The sequence below is a fragment of the Paramormyrops kingsleyae genome, chromosome 1 (genome assembly GCF_048594095.1).
Source record: "Paramormyrops kingsleyae isolate MSU_618 chromosome 1, PKINGS_0.4, whole genome shotgun sequence".
NCBI lineage: Eukaryota > Metazoa > Chordata > Actinopteri > Osteoglossiformes > Mormyridae > Paramormyrops > Paramormyrops kingsleyae.
Genome location: NC_132797.1, coordinates 18,556,230 through 18,563,883, shown reverse-complemented (window position 1 = coordinate 18,563,883; position 7,654 = coordinate 18,556,230).

Here is a 7,654-nt window from a genome sequence, read left to right as displayed (position 1 = left end):
TTTCAAAGTTCCCAGTGCAGCCCCCTGAGATTTCTATTACAGTGCAAAGGTGTATTTTTTTTTAAATCAAAGAAATGTTTTACTATCAAACTAATAGTAATTGCATAATTTACTGTTATTGAAATCAGTTTATACATTTCAGTAATGTGGGTTTTAGTCTTAGGAATTCTGCAAACTACAAATATTTTCATTGAAATCTTACTCATAACTCTGAAATAACTTCCCATTGATTTAAAAAAAATCAATACCTGTCAGACATAGATACTAACTGACAGAAGGATCCTGAAATTATTCAAAATATATTCCTGCCTTTTTTGAAATTTCACAGTGGTATGAAGCTTATAGACCAACACACACTCTGGTCACATTTTGCTTGCTAAACTGAACATGCAATCATTGAAAACAATGACACAATTGCAATGCTTCTACAAAGAGACACTCACACAAAAAACTTGATTTCTTCTGCCAGTGGTCATCAACTGTTTCTTTGTTGCTGTTTTTTTGTTTCATGAATAGAGAACTTTTTTGAACACCAAGTAACTGGGTGAAAGTGAAAGAAGAAGAAGAAGAAGAGAAGAATTACTGAAGTGACCTGAAAGGGCCAAAGTAAGTTATTCTCTAACATCATCACACGAACAGCTGTACTATGAGTATGCCAAGGCCTCAGAGAGAACTTCAGAATGAAATATCAGCCTCTAATGCCAGAAAAATGGCACCCACATCATGACAGTGTTTTACTAACGTCCCACTTTATCTTCAATGGACACTAACAAAACAACACAAACTGGATTAGTGCATCAGGGTTTGGGCCCATGTCATGTAGTGCAGTGTTTCTCAACCCAGCCCTTGGGGACCCCCAAACAGGGAGAACTGGGAGAATAAATGGACCATCTGGGGATCCCCTAGGGCCAGTATGAGAAACACTGATGTTGATAAAGGCTGGAAGGTGCAGGTGTGCAGTGTCTGGTGTGCAGTGTCAGGTGTGCAGTGGCTCCACCCCCCCCCCCCCACTCACCACATTTCTCATGGTAAGCTATGTATGCAGTTCGTCTGTTACACTTTAATCCCATCTTGTCACATTCTGGCTTAATGACAGCATACTGGTGTTCATATAAGTGCTTCCTCCCACTATGGACTTTGGGTGACAAGGCTGACACCTTTCAGACACATCTCACAGTCTTCCCTGCTGGGGTCTGTTTCAGCCTCGCGCCGAGTAACAAACAACTTCCACATTTTACATATGACTAGCTGGCATGTGTGTGTGTGTGTGTGCGTGCATGCGAGCGGGTTTACCTATCCTTATGGGGACATAATGTCCCCATTACGTGATAAATATCTGTTTTTTTTTCCCTTATGGGGACCGGTTTCCTGGTCTCCATAAGGGACAAGGAAACTAAAAATGCAAAACCTCTTGTATTTTGTTAGGTTACTTATGGTTATGGTTAGGGCAGGGTAGGGGTTAAGGTTGTCATAGTTAGCGTTAGCATTTTTCCCATTGAAATGAATGAGCGGTCCCCATAAGGATATGTTTACCCTACATTTGCGTGCGTGTGTGTGTGTGTGCGTGTGTGTTTATCATGTTTTATATGTATTAATATATCTAATAAAATGGACATGTCAAATTATTGGAAGGCTATAAATAGAGCAGCTTTTTCTGTCTTTCAGGACACCAGAAAAATAAATAGTGAAATTACAAATTTAACTAACTGCGGCCTGGCTGCAGTCAAACAGCCGCTTATTTGGAGGTCTAACCCTCAAATTTCTTCCACAAGAAAAGTAAGCTTTTTTTATGAAAGAGAGGAATGAACAGCCCACCCCCCAGCAGACTGTGAACTTGGACATGTTCGCGCAGCCTGGTGTGGCGCCCCCTCCCTTCCACATGCACTGCTGGATTCCAGGAAGAGTTGGGCAGACTCCCCCCACCCCGATCCTGCCACACAGGAACAAGCCCCCTGCACTTCATGCAGCTCAGCTGCACTCTCTGCTTTTCTCTCTGCACGCTTCATGCAGCGTGACGGGGCCTGGACTGTCTCCACCCTCCACTAAGGGGCAAACCCTGGCCAGGGCAGTGGGCGGTGGGGGGCGGGGCAGGCGGTGGGGGGGGCTAGCTCAGAGGTGATGGTGGCAGATCTCTGGCCTCGTGGGTGTCACACCCCACTGTCTCCCTTAAGGCAGGACAGTTGCCTAATTCATCTTCATATGACAAGTCATTATGAAAACAAATACACATGGTATTATTATTAAAAATAATAAAATATATTACTATGTTTTTAATAATAATATCCATTATTTAAACATTTTAAGAGCCATTTTATTCCAAATTTAGCAAAACCACAAAGATTAAGTGCAATATCTCATGAACCCATTTCAAATTTTAATGGCTGTTGTGATTGAGTCTCTTCCTTCTCCTTTTCCACCTCAAATCGCATGGCGAGTGACATCATAACACCATAACTCATACGTGAGGTCGGGAAGGCTGACAGGAGGAGAGCTCACCGGTTCCCAGCCTGAAAGGAGGCCCTTCATACTGTGGGAACACAAAATTTAGATCATTCACTTAAAGAGAAAAGTATCTGCATTACCTACCCTCAGTACCCAACACCAGCGTTTAAAAGAGCCAGTATGCTCACTCTTATAGAGAAGCAATACAATCAAAGAAACATGCTTTCAGAAACAGTAACATCAAATCTCTTTTTGGGTTTGAACCTGCAGTTCCTAAACACCTGAAAAACTAAAACCCAAAAATGTCACAGTTTTATTAATTCAAACTGTAACCTTGCCAGTTTGTAATTGGTCTGTAGTGAAACATAAGGGCTAACTGCAGAACTCCAGTGAAATTCCAAACTCCAGTGAAGTGGAATTTCTCCAGTGAATGTAAACATAGAGGTGACATTCATTTTAGACACTCCATTGAGATTTTATAAAAGGTACATTTTTCAGGATCGAATTAGTAATTTCCTCATAGGAAGCAGTCACCAATTAACTAATTGGCTTAATAAGCATCTGGCTGACACTGAGCCACTCGAAATAATTGCAGTCCAGGAGAAAAGTGCAGTTTGAGGAGATGAAAGTGTTTCCATGAGGCACGGTGAGCAGTACGATCTGCCGTCCGGGTCGGGAGACTCGTCAGTCCACAATATGGTTTGTTTGTGTGAGCTTGAGAAGTGGTCATCAGTCATGCTGACAGCTCTGGTGCGGTGGGCAATACATCAGACGTGAGTAAGTGCATCCAGGCACCATGGTGAGGAGGTTGAGCAGGACCTGACAGACACCGGGCCTCTGTATTCAGGAACGGGGCACAGCCATTTCAGTTCATAATTGCTATGGGGCCGTCTGGACCTCACTCACTCACACACACACACACACACAGGTTTGCGTTTTCTTTTTGGGGACTCTCCATTCATTTCTATGGGAAAAACTCTAATCCCAACATGATGACCTTAACCCCTACCCAGCCCTAACCTTAACCATAAGTTACCAAACTAAATACAAGACTTTTGGCATTTTTCTGATTGCATTCACAGATCTTTGTCACCTGAAAATGGCCCCCACACCATCAAAATAAAAGGTTTTTATCACATTGTGGGGGGACATTTGGTCCCCACAATGTAATATAATCCTGATCCACACACACACACACACTCATTCACATAAACACTCTCTGTGGTTAGTCTGCCAGCCTTGTTTACCAGCCAGCATTGCGGCGGTTACATGCTGTACAAACGCCTCTCACTGGGGCATCGGGTCGCTCTTGCTTAAACAAACAGCCGAGCTCTGCATCTCCATTAACTTGAGGTGCATGCGGCAGGCGGCTGGGAACCGCCTCAGAGTAAACTCACCTTTTTCACTGGAGCAATTAGTGCCCGCGGCGGTCGATGGCCGGAGCCCGCGGCGGTCGGCGGCCCAGGCCGGGTCTCCATTGAGCACCTGCTGCTGTCACCTGGACGAATTAGGTGACGGCCTGGCGGCGTCTGATCAGAGGTAAACCATCAGAAGGCAGCTTCTCAGGCTACCTTGAATCATGAAGGGGCAAGCTTCACCACTTAACTGTAGACACAGCAAAACCACAAAGCCCTATTACTTTTAAAAAAGGAACCAGTAAATTGTGCTGTCAATGGTACTGCCATATAGTATAGTATTATTATTATTTAATTTTTTTTCCAGTAGAATCCAGAAGAGCAAACAGACAAACAGGACAGTCTTGGCCAGCACCTACTCTGAAACATTTCTGGGAACACCTAAGAAGCATTTACAGTAGTGGTCAAATTTGTGGAAACACTCCAATTTTCAGAGACTGCAGAACTTTATTCAACTGTTGCTCCAGTTACTTACTTAATTGTCCAATGTATGATATTTGTAACATTCTTTGATTTTTTATAAACAATTTCACCAATATACAGTAATTTTTAAAGCGTAATGCCGAAAATGCTAGGTGTTTCAACAATTTTGGCCACTAGTGTACTAAATATAATGATAAATCATCAGGTTAATAAAACTTAATTTATTACAATTTGTTAAATCGGGACAATTGTTACATTAGTGCTTAGGACACGCGACTTGGTCCACACAGCTCTCACACTCCTGTCTTTGGTAGTGTACTTCTGTCGGGTCCTTAACCAGCCTCCTAAACAAACTAAACTGAGGAAATGGGTTTACCTTGTACAATCAAACAAATACGAAGCGCAATTATAAAGTCATTTGGTAATTACTGCCTAACTGAATTAGAAAACCAGAAAACCTTTTCCACGTACTTGGAGTGTAGTTATTCAACCTGACTGCTGCTTCTGACCACAATTTGATCATAAGGACTGGGGGTGAGATGTTGATATACAGCAACCAACCTATGAGCACAGAAAAACTCTACAGTAAACACCAAAAATATCAAAGCCATGAATAAACCTGAATGTCCACAACAAAAACAGACATAAAAACCAGTTTAGTAGTGTCTACAAACTGTCTGGGCCAGCCTCTCCTCAGAGAGTTTCCTTTTTAATTTGCTGGTGATGCATATCCCTTAATGAAACATGGCCTGAAATTCAAACCCACTGTTTGCCGCTGGCTTTCACTTGTATGCTAATTGCCGCAAGGTCCAAATCACTCTTCTGAAGGCCCGACCTCATAGTTGCTTCCTATTCACATCCGGCTGCTGTTAATCCGAACCAGACTGCTTGCCCACACAACTGGTTAAATCCAGAGAGCATGTATGAGTACATGGGATGGCGTGCCTCTCGTTACACCCGCGCCGGCCTCTCGAGCTGCTCTTGAACACGGTGGGCGATATACTTAACGCGGGTGATATACTACGGAGCAGCCCGTTAGCCAGACCGTTAGAATTGACGTCCCTGTTGAAAGCATTAACTCTTGTATAAATACGATTTATTTAGCTAGCATGTCGGACAAAACGCTCGTGTGTTAGCGACACAGAATTACTCCTATGTACGCTGTAATTTTATCTGTCGTCCAGAGAATGTGCCAAACAATCAGGGCCCACAGGCTGTCCGGCCGGCCCCGTGAGTCACAATGGACATGTGCAGCGAGTGGAACGTTACGGGCACCTCTGCCAGAGAAGACTGCGCCCCTTTGATGAAATCCCTGGCAAGGGGGCCTAAGCAAACAGCCTGCTCCGGGGCCTGAGAGCTGCGCTTATGCGCTGCCGCTCGTTTAGCTAATTACCGCACCGGCACATCTGCCCCTGAGCCACACACAGTCCTGGCCTGTGTTGCGGACGACGCAGGCGACTGGTTCCCCAAGACTCTGGCCGCCCCACAACGTGTGGCCCCTTCGGCGGCCTCTGGATGGACTGTTCTGCCCTTTCTCACCTCCCGCCGCTCCGCACTCTGAATGCTTCACACGTGCTGCCTCAGGTGTGCAGCAAGGGGTGTAGCGGTTAACCCAGAAGTCCACTGCTGCTGCTCCCCTGAGATAGAAACTTCAGCTCGTTTAACCCAGCTAAATAATGGGTAAGATTATAATCCATTTTAAATATTCAGATATTGAAATGCACTGGTATTAATCCATCCATTGTCTAACACGCTTCCAGCCAGTGTTACAGGGCAGCCTGGGAGGCCATTCCATCAAAGGGCACACACATACTCTCCCACACTACAGCCCAACCGTAGAGGTGTGAGTCTACCGAACTACCCACCGCACTGCTGCAGCACCTTAGTTCATGCAAATAAAGGACCTACAATTAAATAATAGACTTACAGCCTGCAACTCTGAACCATAGAAGGAGATCAGATAGGAATGTTGTTAGCACTGTTAGCATTACTTCTGTTGCTATCTAAGTCCATGATTAATCACATATTATTGTAAAAAAACACCATGCTCATGATGTGCTGATAAATGCCAATCAGCAGATACTCTCGATGTGGGATCGGAGACAGAGCCCCTAGTGGCAGGTAGTGGTATGCGCGATACCAGCCGTGGCTGGAATGACCCGGCACTACTTTATCTCTGTGCTGCGCCGAGACGACTCTGTTCCCAGCCCCCACTCTGCCTGCAGGGCTAACGTCAGGCTTGTGTCCCCACCCAGAAATCGCCATCGTCTCTAGGAAAACTGTTTTCTGGGGAAGGTAATAAATCGAGTGAACAACATCTTTGGCTCTGTCAGCCTGTGAGCAGTGGGACGTGTCCTGGAGACGTACGAGCGATGCTTATCCGTAAAAGCCGCCTTCCAGTTCCATCCCAGCACCCAGTTCCCACGAGCGGCAGGAGACACAGCGGAAGATTGCAATAGCAAGGCAGACTTATCATCCGCACACAAACATGCATCATAGGTCTCACGCTGCTTTCATGTCACTTTTTTTATTTCCTTTGGCAGGAGAAATAATATCGTAATTATCTACAGTAAACAGGATGTATTATATAACATGACATCGTTGCTAAATCATCTGAAAATAGTAAAACTCGCTCAATGCAGATCAGCCATTCGTTGCTGGGACCCTTTGATGAAGGTTTTATTTTGATATGTCAGTTGGACAGATACAGCCTCACGAATGAAGGATGTCTAGATAATGAGCAAGTATTCTGGCATATTCTACCGCTCCATTGTGGCATGCTACTTGCTTTTTCTCAAAAGTCATTCTTCCTAAATCATCCTAATACACTATGAAATCTGACACATCAGCCGAGAGTCTCACAGCTCCACTAGTTCCTCTTTCAACTGACAAATATGTATAGCCAAGGTAATATGGATGCTGTTACATTATGCTCCAAGAAATTAACTGTTAAAACCTTCAGTGAATGTTTTGGTGGATGGGTGGGGGTGGGAGCTGGTGGACGTTTTGAAGTTTGCATGGTAGCTACACTAATATCATCAGTTAAACAAGGAAAAATGGGACCAAATTTGGGACTTACACCTAAACCAGTAACCTGCCTATTATCATCCAGATTAGAAGAATGTGTTGCTCAGAGTCTTTAATTGCTCTAAAACTCATCTGAGGACAAATTATGTATATGAAGGTTTAAACTACAGAAAGACTAGATATTTCTTAAATTCTGAATTTCTTAAATTAACAGAGACACTGTCTCTTACCCTAATTACACTTTTTTTGCCTCTGCACTTCAAATCTAGCTATAACAAACATTTATGTTTGGGAATAACTGAATTTTTTATACTTCATATAAAAAATTTGATTTAGAAATGAATTAC